A 17,925-nucleotide genomic window follows, 5' to 3' on the forward strand; every position below is an offset into this window, starting at 1 on the left:
TGGCAACCGTTTTAACATTTTCTTTAAAATAAAAACAAAATGATGCCTTCTGTAATCCCTGCTACCCACAGCCTCCTTCCTTTTCTTACCAATAATGATTTATTTTACTCCTGGCTTAAAAAAAAGAAAAGTCCTGATTTTATCTATCTGGTCATTTTATCTTCCTAAAAAGAAAATGTATTTTTGAGAGAGACATTTTATTTTTTTGGGGGGGAAGATTAGCCCTGAGCTAACATCTGCCACCAATTCTCCTCTTTTTTTTTTTTTTTTTTTTTTTGCTGAGGAAGATTGGCTCTGAGCTGACATCCCTGCCCACCTTCCTCTATGAGAGAGACCACATTTTTAACAAGAAAACAATGACCAAGGTATGCTCTCTGGTCCCCAGGCACTTATAATCTCATGTAAATTTATAATTAGAGATTTACACAGTTCTGCTTTGTTGAATGAATGCTGAAATGCAGTTGGGCCATCAAGTCTCAGCTGAGAAACTCAGATATATAGAGTAAGATGTTTCTTAGTTTATCAGAAAAATTAAAAGCAATTAACTTTGTTTAAAATACATGTACACAGATTATTCAGGAAGAGAGAAATATGGAAAATTTGTAGGAAAGTGCTCAGTAAGCATTTGGTAAGGAATCAGATTTCATTTTTTTAGCCTCCTGTCCTGTGCATTCAAGTCCTAAATTCACCAAGCGATATTCTTCCTGGTTTGCCTGTGGGTCTAGGTACAGAACGCCTTAGAAATGTTGCAGGTGCACATACCCATCTACCGTTCCACCGGGAGGTCGCTGGGAGGGCAGGCCCATTTTCCTTTATTCAGGCATTTCAGTTTATGATAATTTGGAACTGGCAAGTCAATGTTTTTCCTCCACTTATATGTCTCTAGCTTGTAGTTGTAGTAAACAGTGATTAAAAATGTATTTATACTTTTTTAAAGGAAATGGATGTCAAGCAGGGATTTTGAATATGCCAGTGTATTTGCATCAGTATGTTTTAACTGATGAGGTGGCCGTGGCTATTTCTGGCGGAACCATCTTTCCGTCTTTGTATTAGAAAATTTCTGAAATATCGTTTCTTGGGGGCTAGAACAAGACGGGGTTGTATCAAGTGACAGATGTCTTTAGGACTTGCTTTCTCATCCTTTGCCATCTTGTCAAACATTACCACAGTATATGTCCTGATATAGTAAAGGTCAGGTGTAACAGGAAGCTGTCTTTTCTTTCTAGCACGTTTGGAGGAAGATATTTGAGCTGGTATAAATTTTCCTTGCTGGCAGAGTGGAATAGAGTCTGACCTGCAGAATTCATGATGTTGACGTACTGCTGCCATAATTGGTCAGGGGCCGCCTTTATGTCCTAGATGAGTTCATGCCATTACCAAGGGACAGTTTTTACAATCAAAGAATAAAAGATAATTGGTACATGTGGAGAGCCTAGATCAATAAATTAAATTTGCTGCCTTACCAGTCTCTAAATATAATAAATAAAAATCAGGACTTTTCTTTTTTTTAAGCCAGGAGTAAAATAAATCATTATTGGTAAGAAAAGGAAGGAGGCTGTGGGTAGCAGGGATTACAGAAGGCATCATTTTGTTTTTATTTTAAAGAAAATGTTAAAACGGTTGCCAGCGTTCTCTGACTCCCTTCCCTCCCCTGAGATTGGTGTTTGCTTTACAAATCCTGAATGAAAGGACTGAGGAATTGGCTCCTTGTGGGAGGAGTGACCCATGGAGGAAGGTCAGTCTTCCTAGACTGCAAGGTCATGGAGGAGCACACACACTTTGAAATGTTTGATATCAGACTGGGTTAACCACAGAGGAACAGTGCCCTTGTTGTTTCTGTAATTGCAGTTAGTTTTCATTAGAGGCTCAGAGTCGAAAGCCAGGAGTCACTTAGAGGAGTCAGGCAGGGGGATGAATGGGGGCCTGTGCCCGTCCACCTCTGCTCTCTGCTTCCAGGGTGTTTGCCAGGGTAGCCTGGGTTCGTCTTCTTAGTGGAAGGAGTCATCTCATCCTATGGAAGCAGGCGTCACTGATGCATATCACTACCATCATCTCACCTTGGCCCTTGGGCTGCGAATATTGGAAAGGCCCACGTCAGACCCACTCCTCTCTTGGGAAAGGTGGCAGAAGTTCTCTGCCTGTAACATGGCATAAAGGCTGAGGAGGAGAAGGATGGAGGGGTGAGGAGAGTGGACAGGGCGCCAGCTGTCTCTGCTGAAATACCCAGACCTGGGCTCTGATCGTTAATGGGGCTGAGAGGACATTTCCTTGGTGCACGTTACTGCCTGACCCAGTTGACTGGGGCACTCTGGGGAAATGGGCTCGACTCCCACTCTTTCTTCCCTAGATCGAAGTACGTCATTTAAATGATTGTTCACACTGAGATGAGCACCCGTACCACCCTATTCTCAACGGGGAAGAAGCCTTTATATTTTGTAATTCTTTATTGAAAACACCCTGTCTATTTTTTAAGTGTATTTATGTTTTAAATTGAAACCTGTATTTGCTCTGTTTTGGTTTTTTCTTTCTTCTCCCGAAAGCCCCCAGTACATAGTTGTATATTTTAGATGTGGGTCCTTCTAGTTGTGTAATGTGGGAAGCCACCTCAGCATGGCTTGATGAGCGGTGCCATGTCCACGCCCAGGATCCAAACCAGAGAAACCCTGGGCCACTGAAGCAGAGCGCATGAACTTAACCACTCGGCCACAGGGCTGGCCCCTTGCTCTGTTTTTATACATACAGTAGAACTTGGTTGAAGTAATTTCTTTTTCATGAGGAAGAATCCAAAACATCTCAGATTATTCTGATTTTTTGAGAAGGCTAACATCTGTTCGGCTTTATCTTTTTTAAAGCTAAACGTTTCTCTCATCTTCCCTGGTGAGTGAGGGCTCTCTGGTACTTAAACGTACAAATTATTTCAATTAAAGAAGTCAACAATATGCTGAAAGACAAGGCAGCGGCTGATACTTGGTAACATCTTTAAAATTACATAGTAATAACCTTCAGTCAGATTTACAGTATTATAGAGGTAGGTATTCTCAATTTATGTATGGAAAGTTAAATCACAGAGAAAGTTAGAGTAGTACCTGCTGAGGTAATTCACGCAGTTGATGACGAAAGTTACATTCCTTGTCCTTTCCATAAGAAACTTCTGTTTTCTATGATAAATTAATTAGAGAAGATAGCGTTCTAGTGAATAGCAAGGAATAAGCTTACTAAGTGGTTCTGAAAGGCTGGTACCTGGAGCAGCATCATTTGAGAACTTGTTAGAAGTTTACACTTTGGGGCCTTACCCCAGACCCACTGAATTAAACTCCGGAGGTGTGAGTCCAGCGATCTGTGCTTTTACAAAGCCCTCCACTTATTGGTGATGCACTGCACAGAACAGTTTGAGAACCACCGGCTTGCTATAGACTCGTTATAATGTGTCAGTTTAAATGCTCCAAGTTGCTGAGGTGATACAGCCCCTTGGGGTCTAAGTGTAGGCAGGGTAGGAAGCAGTGGGGCAGCCTCTGATGGTAACCCCATCAGAGAGGAAATCACTTTCTGATCTGCTCGCACACACACACACACACACACACGCATCCACCTTTTGTTCTCTGTGCTGTAAGTGGAAGTGTTCTTCCTACTTTATACATCTAGATACCAAGTCAGGAAGTGTGCTTTGGATGGCTGAATGCCCCTTGTTCCCTGTGCAATCTCTCAAGTGTGACCTTTATTTTTATTTTTCGTCCTTTGCCAAGCCATGAAGGGTAAAAAAAAAAATATGTACATTAGCAGTATAATTACCATGGATAACAATTAAATGCTTTATTTCTGATTGATTAATCCTAAAAGAGAAAAGCTCTTTTCTTGAACCCTCTGTACAAAAGTTTAAAAATTAAATATGTCTGTTTTATTTCCCCCCTGGGGCCCTATCACTGTTTGAGTGTATCTCACTGTTGATTCTTTTAAAAAATACATAAATAAATATATAAACAGCCATGTTTATACATTGTTACAACATCAATGCAAGTTTTTAAGGAAAAATCAAGTAGGACAATTGAAAATAAAATACCCATTACCAAATTGGAGACTGTTCTTTACTGTATCAAGAAATTGTACTTGGATGTTTATGGGAGAAATTATTCCAGACCTTACCAGTTCTCTGTCAGAAAACTGAGAGTACTCTGCACAACCGTTTTCTCCCACCTTTGTATAATATTTAACTTTCATTTGAAACATAGGCTCAAGCTATGCTAAGAATTCCATCTGTAAGATGACAAGCCTATACAAGGTGAGGACACTGAGAGCAGAGCATTCTCATAACTCTTGGAGTTTTACTGTTGTATCTTGATTTACTAAAATGTCTGCAGCTGAAAACAGTAGAATGTGACTGTATGCAGGTTTGAAAAAATATATATATATATATATAAAATGTCAGCTAAAGTTCAGTATTCAGCCTGCAAGCCTAGAAAAAGAGGGCTCAGTGAGGCAAAATTTGGCAGGGGAGACACACCGAGATGGAGGGACGAGGGATCTAGTCACTGGGAGGTGTTCCCAGTTGGGGGCCTGGGTTACACTGTGCACCCTCCCCCACCCCACACCAGGTCTCCTTCCCTCTGGTCTGATTCAGTGCTCACCTAGCACGCTTCATTATTGGCTTGATAACATGGTAACAGGGATGGATGGTAACATAGTAACAGGAAAGGATGCTATTCAATTGGAAATCTTTGGCTGCAAGGAACAAAACCAACTTAAGGGGGGTTTAATCAGGATACTGAGGTACTCCAAAGAATCCAGGATCCTCAGAAAAAAACCTAGAATCAAAAATGGGAAAGCAGGGCCTGGCCACGTGGCACAGCGGTTAAGTTCGTATGCACGTTCTGCTTCAGCAGCCCGGGGTTCGCCGGTTTGGATCCCAGGTGTAGACATGGCACCGCTTGTCAAACCATGCTGTGGTAGGTGTCCCACATATAAAGTAGAGGAAGATGGGCATGGATGTTAGCTCAGGGCCAGTCTTCGTCAGCAAAGATAGGAGGATTGGCAGCAGATGTTAGCTCAGGGCTAATCTTCCTCAAAAAATAAATAAATGGGAAAGCATACGGAGTTCTAAGAACTCTGTCTTGTCCCTACTGCTCTCGGCTTCATCTTCACCTTTCTGCAGACCAGCTCTGTCTGCGATGCTGTTCATGGGTCCACATCATGAGTCCACTGCATCCAGAGCCTGGCTGGCAGTTCCTTAGCCCCCATTTCAAAGCCCCCAGGAGAGACCCAGCATGGGTCTGATGTCTTCCTATGGTCCTGTGAGCCACAGCTGGGTGAAGTGGTTGTGCACTGAGAGGCAGTAGGGTTGGCTCACCTCTGACCCTGTGGCTGGGTCAGAAAATTCCAAAGATGGGAGTAGTTCGCATAGCAGGGACAAAAGCTTTTCCCCCCACGCATACCATTAGCATGTTGCTGTGGGTTTATTCATTAACTCCACACTCTGGGGGAGGAAACATCTTTGGCTCCAAGAAAATCTCGGAAACCTTGGGCCACATGTGAATTGGGATCATGGATTGTGGTGAGTTTTCCGGAGTGACTGCACCCCGAGGCGTCATGGCTGTCAGCAGCCAGTGCCTTCAGTGGCACCTGTCTCTGCCCATGCAGACCCTTTAAACAGCAGTGGTGATGAGCAAGACGGAAGTTCTTGGGGAAATGCCTGGATGATGCAAAAGCCTCTGGAATCTCTGTCTAAAAGTATTCTTAATAAAGAATACTGAATAACATTCTGATCCACTGAAGGAAGCCAATGAAGTTGAACTAATATTGTCAGAAAAATATATAGGTTACTAGATATTAACCCTTCTTCCTTCCTTGGTTGATTTGCTCATTCGGTTGTTAATTTGAATTGCTAATAACTCTTAGTCCACAAACCTTAGGGGTGCAAAAAGATATTTCTAAATCAATGTAACTTCTACTCCACTGGGGCAGCAGAAAGATTAACTTTGGTTAATCTTGGATCTCTTTCCCTCCCCACCCTCCCAGGGTTGTGCCAGGCTTACGGGTTCTTACGACATGTCATGAGGTCAGGAAGGCCCCTGGGTCGTCTCTTCACCCTGGTCCCTGCTGCTTCTGGGCCGTGTTTGAGGCTGGGGAGGATGCTTTGTCACAGTGGGAGGCCAAGTTCAGCATCTTGCCATTCTCCTGGGACTCCTGCGTGTCTGAGGGGCAGCCAGGGAGCAGGTGCAGCGCTCTGCTGCTCCGAGGCCCACACTCACTCTCCTCCAGGAATCTCCTCTTGGTCTGGGGGTTATTGCCCTCTTCTCAAACCCTTTCCTCTGCGGGGAAACCTGCCCACAGCCTCCCTGCGGCAGGGAACCCAGAGCCCTCTACCCACGTGAATGAGGAAAGTTCAGAGACAACTCTCCAGGTGCTGGCTGTGGCCTGGCGGAGTGGTGCGCTCTGCTTCCTCTGCAGTCATCAAGCAATGTTCACCCATGGTCAGGTCCCTTCTCCAGGCTTCTCCTGCTCTTCCTCGTGGCTACTGATTTGTGGGTGGCTGTCCCTGCCCCAGACTGACAGGGAAAGTGGAGGCCCTTGTTGTTTGGAAGGCTGTTTATTCCAGAAGCGTAGCCTTCAGATTCCTAAGCATTTTCTATAAATCTTGAGTGAATTCATAAATGTATGGGGAGAGGTTTCCTTTTCCTTTTTCTGGCAATGGATAATTTAGTTCTCTTAATATTCCTGCAAAGAACCTCATCTGCCTGGCTCACACAGGCTGTGCTCTTTTGCCCTCAGAACTCTCAGTGACTAGACTAATTGTGAGTGCCACCAGTTTCAATGATCACTACCTTCCTTTGCTGTTATTTCAGACACTGCCCTGTCCACAGCACAGCTAATGAGTTAAAAAATAAAATAACATGTTGGGGAAATATATTTAGGGTCAAATCAAGGAGAACCCTATAGAAGATGGCAAAGCTTGCAAACAATAGTAATAAAAATATGCTATCCTGGGTAACCAGCATATTCCAGAGGGTCTGTGAATGCCTATTCATCTAGAATTTCAGTACAAGCTGTACATAAAATATTTAGGCAGCACAGTGCTTCCTCACCCCTGACAAAAGCGTAGGGTCAAGTGTGTACTGTTACTACAGACGTCACTAACGTATGAGCAACTGAAAAACCTTTGAGAGTATTTGGAATGTTAGGAAGTTGAGTATTTGTCATGGGGTTAAGCTTGTAGTGACTGATAAAGTGGCCTTGGTTCCTAAACAGAAATATTTATCTTGTTACCAAAATCGCACTTTATAATAAAGACACATCATAAAAGAGAGAGAAGAAGAGAGTTTGCTAATGCAAAACTTAGAAGAATGGATGGTGCAGAAGCTAGTAACCTGGTTTACTGTTGGTCAAGAGATTGGAGTAGCTCTGGGGTTACTGTTTAGAAAGAAATGTCACTAAAAACACAGCTGGGAATAATTCTGTTACCAAGTCTTTTTTAGGATTAATACAGGGCTTATTTGTAAAATAAAAATCTACTTGTAACTTTACTATGGATGTCTATTACATTTTATGGGTAGGAGAGGAGCAATGATATCTGCCTAATAGGCTCATTGTAAGGATGGAAAGGATAAGGCATCTTAGTAAATACTTAGTAACAGCAGTTTTGCTTTGCTGTAGCATGATTACGTCCACTCATGACTACCTGCGTTTTCTTTAATCCTGGAAATAGACCAGTAAAGTAGTGGTGTTTCCATTTTAGAGATAAAGTTAAAAATTGAGGGAACTGTTTGCAACACATAGGACAGAGTTTGTGTATAATATCCTTATAAAAGGATATCTCAGCATCCTTATGGTGAGGATCCTTTCTGCCTCTAATAGGCTGGAATTGGTTTTGTACCTTGTAGCCAAAGATTCCCAATTCATATACCATCTTCTCTCCATTATTAGGGTACCCAGTTAATACCCTTGATAGATGAGAGGTACTACAAATTAATACGATGAACACTCCAGCAGAAAAATAAAGGACATACGTAAGAAGTACACAAAAAGTAAATGTCTAACTTCAGAGATATGCTAATGAAAGTGAGCTTTTTTAATCTATAAAATAGGATAATTTAAAAAATAATACCCAGTTTAGAGGGAGTGTGGAGAAGTGTATTCACTTATGTACCGCTGAAGCATAGATTGGGTCAAGCATTCTGCAGGGCAAGATATCAATAGCCAATCCATGTATTTTCCATTCATTTGACCCATGACTTTATCCCTAGCAAATACTTAATGGTGTGTTCAAGGATATCTATCTCAGCATTATCTGTATAATCAGAAATTGGAAGTGACTTAAATGCTTCAGGGGGATTTATTAAAATTGATTATTGGATAGTCATTTAACATAAGAGTATAGAATATTAAGTGACACAATATTTCCATCAGAAGAAATGGGAAACGCAGGTTACAAATAATGCCATACAATTCACTTAGTAAAAAATTATATATTTTTATTTGTACAGATTTGTGTCTTATGTTTATAAATATGTCGTGCATGCATACCAAAGTGGAAGGGGATTCAAAAAAATACTAATAGTGCTTATAATTTTTTTCTTTATTCATGTTTTATTGTTCTAAGCTTACAGTAAAGAATAAGCACTACTGTGAAAGAAGAGAAAAATGTTTAAAGTTATTTTTTGACGACTCAGCATAAATTATATAGGTTGCCCAAAGGTGGTAACATAGTATCTGATCTGAATCTGGACTTTTGCTCTGTTGATCTGACACATTTTAGTGTCTATTTTCTTTTTCTCTGTTAAATTAATAACTTTCATTTACCGAAAGCAGGAAAATATAATTTAGATGTTCAGACTTGTTAGCAATTAGCTGTCGGATAGTTCTGTAAGGTTCTTAGAGAACAAAAACCAGGCACCCAGAGTGGTGTTGGGAAAGAGAGGGTGGGAGGGTTTGCAGTCGGTTATTTTCAATAGTCAAGCTCTGTGCATATAGAGAGGTGAGGAGCAAGGAAATAAGAGCAAGGTGAGTTTTTTTTTTATCGAGCTGTTAAGTCAGGTAAACATCAGGGTAGAAAGTGACCAGCACAATCCTTTTAGCTTGATAAGCACAGTTCTTGGGAGGAAAGTCTCTGTGTCCATTTGTCCTCCCAGTTTGTCCTCAGTCCTTGCAGTCTGCACTGTGTTCCAGCCCCATTGAAAATTTCCCTCGGGGGTCTCCAGTGACCTCCTTACCAATTGTTAAATCCAGTGACATCTTGTTAGTGCCCATCCACAGCATTTGACGGCACTCATCTTTCTTGGGGCTAATGTGCCTCTCCACCCTCATGGTTATTCTCCTACCTCTGTAACCGTTCCCTCGGTGTCTCCTTCATCCGTTCTTCCTCCATCTCCCTTGACTTTTCACTGTCTTCTCCTCATTCCCCTTAGAACCTTCATTTAGTCCTGGGGCTTCAACCATCATCTTTTTTGAGGTAAAAGTGTAGCAATCAATCTTTCCCCCCATGAGTCATCCCTGTTGTGGCTGGTAGTTTGGTCATAAAATGGTTTTGGAAATAACACATTCGCTTTGACACAAAGTCTCAGATATTGAACATACTTAGCGCTCATCTCCTGGCTCCGTGAAGAGGCCCCTAGCCTGTCTGTAGATGGTTTACTCACGGATGATGGAATAAGCTACTGTGTGAGCCTCTCCACACAGTGAAAATGGTGGTGTTAGTAAAAGAGTCTTACCTCAAGGCACAAAGGCGTATACATTTCAAAAAGCATTTGCAGAGCTGATGCAGAAAATACTGGGTTTGTAAAAACTCGAATGTGGTCCACCCTGAAGTGAAAAACTAAAATAATCATAATAGTCCCTTCCCAGCTGGACAGCCAAGCTGAATGCACATGAAACAATAGACAGTACCCTTAAGACACTGTGTGAGGATTAAGTTGTCTGGAAGGTGGGCATTGCTGGGGCCGTGGACTCGAGCTGGGCCTTGACAGAGGGGATAAGAAAAGCTGTGTCTTGCATTGGGACTGATAGGTGCAAAAACAGGGTGTAAGAATGTGTCCTTTCAGGGGCCGACCCAGTGGCGCAGCAGTTAAGTTTGCACGTTCTGCTTCGGTGGCCCGGGGTTCACCTGTTTGGATCCTGGGTGTGGACATGGCACCACTCGGCATGCCATGCTATGGTAAGAGTCCCACTTATAAAGTAGAGGAAGATGGGCACGGATGTTAGCTCAGGGCCAGTCTTCCTCAGCAAAAAGAGGGGGATTGGCAGATGTTAGCTCAGGGCTAATCTTCTTCACACACACACACAAAAGTGTTCTTTGAAACATAGTAAGACTTATTTGACTAGGTCAGAAGGTGTTGGAAATTGGAAGAAGATAAGATAAAGTGTAGTTAGATTATGGAAGAGACTGTAAGTCAGCAGAAGAGTTCATATTTGATGGAAGAGAAAATTATTACCGCTATGGATATGGTTATGAGAGAAGGCTGGATTTGGAAATTAGAAGAAAAGAGAACTTCAGAGCTGGACGTACCTGGAAGGCAGGGTGGAAATGACTAATATTTGTTGTGTACCTACTGTGTGTCAGGCACAATATCTCATAGTTCTTATTCTTACAGCAACCTTAAAGGTAAATAATATTATTCTGATTTTATATATACCAAACTGAGTTTTGAGGAAATATAACTTGTCTAAGGTCTGCAGAGTGCCTGGGGCAGGATTCAAGCCCAGGGAGATCTGACTTCAAGGCACAATGAGGATGGAGAACATTGAAATCAGTTCTTGATTTTACAGCCAAGAGAACCAACACCCAGGAGCTAGGGGACTGTTCAAGGTTACACAGGTAAATAGGATGAAGGCAATTGCTCTGCAAGAGAGGCCAGGTTGGGGGCTGCTGTTGTAAACAGGTGGGGGTGCCAGGGAGTTGGGGACTAGTGGTGGCACAGGAGTGAAAAAGAGGGGTTAGCAGCAGCATTCGATGGAAAGTGGTGATGGGCTGATCTCGGAAGGGGGTGATGGAGAGGGATGATGGGGAAAACCATCCCAAGGTTTTAGTCCCGGGGAACTGCCCTTCACTGAGAAAATCCTCAGTGGTGCTAGTTTTAAGAGAAAGGCCATGTGCTTCTTATGGAGTCGTCTCAATCTGAAATGACAGATATCAAAATAGAAAAAACAAAAGTATTCATGAGCTGACTTATGTACATACTGACAAATACATGGAAGAGAACAGTAACAAGAGTGAAAGTGAAAGGCTGTGAGGAGCTAGCCCTTATCTTAATCCCAAGAGCAAGTGACTAGCTTTTTCCTAAAGCAAAGGAGACTCATGTTCGCCCAGACATCCTCAGTCCTCTTTTTTTTTTTTGAGGAAGATTAGCCCTAACATCTTCTGCCAATCCTCCTCTTTTTGCTGAGGAAGACTGGCCCTGAGCTAACATCCGTGCCCATCTTCCTCTACTTTTTATGTGGGACGCCTGCCATAGCATGGCTTGCCAAGCAGTGCCATGTCCTCACCCAGGATCTGAACCGGCGAACCGCAGGCCGCCAAAGTGGAATGTGCGAACTTAACCGCTGTGCCACCGGGCTGTCCCCCTCAGTTTTCTTTTATTCTGGCCTGCTGCTTCCACCCCCAACAGGAAAATGACTTAACTGTACTTTGATTTCTATGCTGCATGGCTGTCTCTAATAATTGATTCCCCTCTCCGCTAGGTCTCAAGACTAGAAAGGAGTGTTGTTCCGTCACATTTCCCTCAACGAGGTTCTTTTTCCTTTCAGAATGATGGTCACTGTACTGGATGGACTGCTGAACTACTGAATTACTTCCATCTTTTGACCACACTAGGAAATTGTCCATGGAGTTGAAATATTTATTGCGGTAATTTCTGGCCTTACATAATTGAGGTAAGGTGTACTCTTTTTCCATGTGACTATCATGAAGTTGTGATGTTTCTCCTTTAACTTTGCTTTTTAGAGACATTAGTCCATTCTCCTCCTCTGACTTTATGCTCTAATAATCCTTCAGAGTGTTCTTAATCTGAAGAAGTATAAGAGTGCAGAAAAGACTTTTCCTGTGATGAAATATGAGCAAGTTGTGTGACTCTGAAGAATAAAGGTGAAAATATATTACTCTGCAGATTAAATCAATAAAAGTACCCCATTTCCATAAACACAATATGCATAGACTGGATTACACTAGAGAAATTTAATAGATTGAAAGGAGTATTATTAAGCCGTCTTGAAAAAAAATGGAGATACTTAAATATTAATATATTGCTGTCTTTATTCAAGTTAAGAAAATCTAGAAAACACAGAGAATTTAAAAGAAAAACTTGTTATTCCCTTTCCAGAGATAATCAGTGTTAAAATTTTACTGCTTAATTTGTAATATTTGTATTACAAATATTTGTAATAGGGTGTGTGTTGACTTGTTAGATGTTTGCAAACGAGAAACATTTATCACCTTCTTGCTCCCTGCTAGGCTCTGTACCGAGCACTTTGCATACATTAATTTATTAATTCTCACAACCCTGTGAGGTTGGTACTTTTCTCATCCCCATTTACACGTAAGAAAATTGAGGCTCAGAGAATTTAAATGACTTGCCCCTGTTGACAGAGCTGGTAAACCCCTCAGAACTTGAATCAGTCACTTACCATAGCCCATACTAATGGGCTTTCTTACATACTTTTCCTTGACAAAACGCTTCTTCCTTTTCTTCTACAGCATCATTTTAAATGACTGCATGGCATTCACTTTGTGGGTGTGCAATAGTTTCTCTACTCTATCTCCTTTCGTTGGACATTTATTTGTTTTTCTTTCTTTACTTTTGGAAACAACATTGCGATGAACATCTTTTGTGCACACCCATGATTATTTCCCCAGGATAAATTGTTGCAGGTGGCATTGCTGAATCAGTGAGAACGTGGGAATGTATCTTTCGGGTTTTTGATGCATTCTGCTAATTGTCTTCTCAAAAGGTTCTACCAGTTTATATTCTTACTAGCTGTATGCATATGTACTTGATGACCCTAAGCCCTCAGCAACGTTGGTAGTTAGCAATTTGAATAATTTTGTTCATCTTTAAAAGATTCCAAGTATCCTTTGTTTCTGCCTCTCATACTTTAGGTCCGTGGCTTCCTGACTGAGTTCTCTCTTTCCACTCTTGACCCCACTTTGTCACTAAAGGAATTACAGGACAGTGGGTAAGAGCGTGGGCTCTAGAGCTAGAGGCCTGGGTTCACATCATGGCTGTACTGCTCTGCCTCAGTTTCCCCATCAATAAAATGGAAATAATAAAACCCATCATATGGGGTGCTGAGTGATCATTGATGTAAAGTACTTTAGAACAGTGGCTGACCCTTGGTACGTGCTCAATAATTGTTGGCTACTGCTATTGTCCTGCTGAAGTCCATGCTCATATAATTAAAAAGCCAAAGATTATTCTTGTTTTGAATGAAATATGATTATTACCAAAGCAGTAATTCACATGGAAACTAAAGTGCTGACGTTATAATATTGTTAGTGTTAACATTGAGCAACCTGAAGGTCACAAATAACCATCCCTGCCTCAGTTGATGCTGAGAGGTCAAGGATAATGAGCAGACAGTAATAACAGGAATAACCAGAGTGTTAACATGCTTTATCAGCTCACGGAGCACTTTCACACACATTATCTCGCTTGATCTCACAACAGAGCTGTGAGAGAGGTGAAGCAGGTATTATTAACCTCGTTTTACAGAGGAGGAGATTGTTGGAGGAACTAAGTGGCTTCCTCACTTAAGGTCGTGGAAATGGTCAGTGGCAGAGCTGGGTGTGTACTCTAGGCCTTCTGACTGTGATTCCTTACTCCTGATGCTTCCTGACATAAGGAGAAACTGAGGGCGTGCAGGTGTAGATACTCAGGTCTAGAAATGTGCTGGAAGTGGAAGGAGCAGAGTGGGATGCCGCCTGGGAGGAGGCAGCAGAGTTGGGATGAGGAGACTTGGTCATATTGAAAGGGAGGCAGGGACCCAGTGGGGAGGAGAGAGAGGCATGGAGGGAGGGGTCAGAAGGTGAGGGGAAAATTGAGGGGGCTGGGGCTGCAGGGCCCACAGAGCTAGCTGAGGAGATCTGGTGGGGGGGGGCTTCATCTTTGCAGTGAGGGGAGGAGGAGGGAAGGAAGAGAAGGAGGATAGAGACTCAGGTGCTTTGGGATAGAAAGGAGGGTTTGAGGGTGCTCAAGATTTATGGCCTGAATATACCTCCTGAACAAAGAACGAAGAAAGGATGTGTTGAGAGTAAGAGTGGTGAGTTTGGGGTTTTCAATTTGAGAAAGGGGAGCTGTTTAGATAGCTGTTGTATGAAACGGGCTAGAAAGAGCTGCCAGAGACCTTTGCAGCACAAGAGGCAGGACCAAGATAACATCCGGGCTCCAACCCAGCAGACTCTGTGACCCCAGCAACCCTGCTTTCGGGGTGCTGAGGATGTGCGCTTGCCAGAGGAGGAGGTTTCTTTGTGAGCTAAGGGTAAGACAGGCTCCAGGTCAGAATGAGGAAAGGACGACTCCTAAGTTGCCTATGGATTGAGAAGAAATTGCACTCTGCCATAACCCCTGGTTTCCAAACGTCAGGCTGTGCTCCAGGCCTGGGGTACCCTTCGCGTAGGAGTTACCTTCTTCAGTGATAGCATTCATGGTGTCTCTCGTCAGTGGGTGCAGAGCTTTTTAATGAACGGAGAGACAAAAGCACTAGTTCTCGGTCTCTTGTTCTAGAAACCTTTGTTGAGAACTGTGCTTATAGTCAGGCAATGGGTAAGTGAAGTGGGGAGATGTAGATGGTTTCTTATTCTGTGGAATGAGGAGTCAGACTAGATAGTTGCTTCCAGAAGTTCCTTTCCACCATACCGTTTTCTGATTCAACTCCAGTCTACACTTAGTCTTCTACCTATGACCTCCGTTACTAGGCTGTTCAGCATGTCTACATTTTTATTTTATGATGTTCTAGATATTTTTTTGCTTGATTCTTTGCTTACTATTAAAAGCAATGTATATTGACTGTAGAAGAATAAAATATATGTAGAGAAATAAAAAGATCTGTTAAAAATGTGTAATCCTACCACCATTAAATAACTACCATTAGTATTCTTCCAGAGATTTTTTCCATATGCATATGCCTTAAAAAGATTTTTCAATACAAAAATGCAACCTGCTTTTCTTTTTATTTTTTTGCTGAGGAAGATTAGCCCTGAGCTCACATATGTTGCCAATTTTCCTCCTTTTTTGCTTGAGGAAGATTAGACCTGAGCGAACATCTGTGCCAGTCTTCCTCTATTTTATATGTGGGATGCTTCCACAGCATGGCTGACTCGTGGTGTAGGTCCACACTTGGGATCCAAACCTACAAACCCAGGCCGCTGAAACAGAGCACACTGAACATAACCACTAGGCTGTGGGACCAGCCCTGCAACCTGCTTTTCTTAACTGGTATATTGTAAATTCCTCTCCATATCAGTAGACATTGCTGCGTAATTATTAAAGTTTGATAAAGATTCTAGTTTAGGAAAGTACTTAAATCTCCCTCTGGACATACATGTCAATGCATATCCTTCTTAACTAGATTTTTGAAGCTGCTCTTAATTCTTCCTTTATATAAAATCAGGAAAGAGGTTGTTGATATATATTACGTGGAAAACCAAACCAATTTGTAATCCCACCAACAGTATGCAAGAGGTCTCTTCCCCATACTCTTTTAACATTAGATAGTAGAACTGAAAAGAAACTTGACCCAGTTTTATGGACAAGTGAACGTTTATCATATGTTTATGAACCATTTATATTCCTTCTTTTGTGAATTTTTCTGTTCCTGTCCTTTGCCCATTTCTCCAAAGGGATGTTTGTGTTTTTGTTACTGATTTGAAAGAGTGTTATTGTTGTAAAATATCTTTTACTATAAAGATATTATGAATTTTTATGTCCTTTGCCTTTGAATTGTGTATAATGTTTTTAAAAGTAAGTAAATATTTAATTTTAGGTAGTTGAATCTTTTCCCTGTGGTTTCCATATAGACTAACTAGGAAGCAAGAATGCCTTGATATCTTTCCCCCTCATTCAGTTCTTCACACAGCAGAGCGATCTCTTCCATACAGTGACACCTTGGCACAGCCCTGCCTGCGCCTGGCGTGGCATCCTCCTTACCGTGGCCCCCAGGCCGGCATCATCTGGCTTTGCCTGCTCTCCAGCCTCGCCTCTGGTCACTCACTCTCCAACACTGTGTTCCAGGCCCAGTGGCCCCTTTTCAACTTGTGGAACGTGCCACCCTCTTTCCTGCCCCCAGGATTCTGCAGATGGCTGTTCCTTTGCTCGGAACATGTGCTTGCACACGAAGACGCACACACACATGCAAATACACACACATACTTGTGCTCACACACATTTCTTGTGGCTGACTCTTCCTCATTCAATGAGGCGGTTCCTGAGAGAGGGCTCCAAAGCAGGCAGCTTGGGGTCACCTGGCTTCCCCGTTCACCAGGTCTGTGTCCTTGGACAAGTTACTTCTCTTCCTCACTTGTAGCACCTGTAACATCGGAATTGTCATCATCATCACACCATCTTAGAGTTGTTGGGAGGATTAAGTGGGTTAATTCATGCAAAGCTCTTAGAAAGCTACCCTGTGCACAGAAGTACGCATCAGTGGTTACCTGATAGCGTGGTCGTCATCTTTCAGGTGTCAGCTTAAATTTCACCTCAGAGAAAGGTGATCCTGTCCAGCATTGGTCATTCCTTCCAGTATTCCCTGTCTCATAATTGTGGGTTTTTTCCTCTTTAAGCACTTATCAATAGGCAATTATTATTTTTTATTTCTTTTCTTTTTCCTGTTTCCTCCTCCAGCCTGTGACTCTGTAGGCACGGGGCTTGTGTCTGTGTTGTCCACATCTGGTTCTCTGCTGCTTAGCGTACAGTATTTGTAGAGTGAATGAATGAATAAATATCAACATCTCCAACCACAAGATTGCCTAGAAATTCCCCTATATTTTCTTTCTGTAGTTTTATGCTTTCGCTTCACATTTTAAAATATCTCATCTATATGAAACTTAGTTTGAAATATGATTTGAGATATGAATGAAAATTAACTTTTTCCCCAAATGAGTAGCCAATTGCAATTTTTGTAATTCTTTGAAAGAGAGCTCCAACCCAAATAACAGTCCTTCAGGACTCTGATGTTGTTTTGTTCCTTTTGTTTGTTTTTTCTCTCCTTGAGTAGGCCTTTTGCGAAAGGTAAATGCAGAAACTCCATCAACTTGAGCCAAATTCCTCCGGAGCGTGCTGGCCAGTACCAGGAAAGATGCTCCTGGGGTCACCTACCACAGCCTAGCTTCCAAGAGGAAGGAAGACGTAATGTGACCAACTTAGGCGTTTATTCCATTTGCTCAATATCTAATGCTACTAAACCTGCTAGATATTTCAGACCATCTTGTTTTAGATATTGCCTGCCATTTTTTAAAAACTGTTGAAACCTGGAAACTTCAACATTCCAACGACTAAATCACTTTTCCTCAACTGCCTCTTGCATCTAAATGAGGAACAGAAATGCTTTGGCAGACCATATATTCTAATTTTTGGTTTGGAAAAAAATGGTCACGATTGTTTTTCATATTTTAACTTTTAAAATGAAAATCAGTGACAAGAATAATATGTACCACGGTCACATACTCAAGCCATAAAACGCATTATATAGAAAAAAATTGCCTCTTGCATCCCACCTACTGGCTCACCCCTTAATATAACCACAGCTGAGTTTATTGTATATCCTTCCAAACTTTGTTATGCTTAGGAAATATATTAGATCTTTACAAACACACACACACTCATATACTTGCATGGTTTTTCTGAACAATGTCCTAAACCCACTTTCTTATGCATATCCGTGGGCTTTAGAAACACTTGAAGCCTTTGTTACCTGGCTGGCAGCCTCTTAGACAAGTTCCTAATTGATATT

General features: G+C 42.0%; 1 protein-coding gene across 8 annotated transcripts in view; it reads left to right on the forward strand.

The window, feature by feature from the left end:
- KANK1 (KN motif and ankyrin repeat domains 1) overlaps positions 1-17,925 on the forward strand; it is a 199,323-nt gene that overhangs the window by 61,376 nt on the left and 120,022 nt on the right. For all 8 annotated transcript variants that reach the window (XM_070590466.1, XM_008512747.2, XM_008512749.2 and 5 more), the window contains one exon: positions 11,731-11,856. The gene's annotated coding sequence lies outside the window, so the exon portion shown is untranslated. The remainder of the gene's footprint in view (positions 1-11,730; positions 11,857-17,925) is intronic.

This window comes from Equus przewalskii, chromosome 22 (assembly GCF_037783145.1).
Source record: "Equus przewalskii isolate Varuska chromosome 22, EquPr2, whole genome shotgun sequence".
In the NCBI taxonomy this organism is placed as follows: Eukaryota; Metazoa; Chordata; class Mammalia; order Perissodactyla; family Equidae; genus Equus; species Equus przewalskii.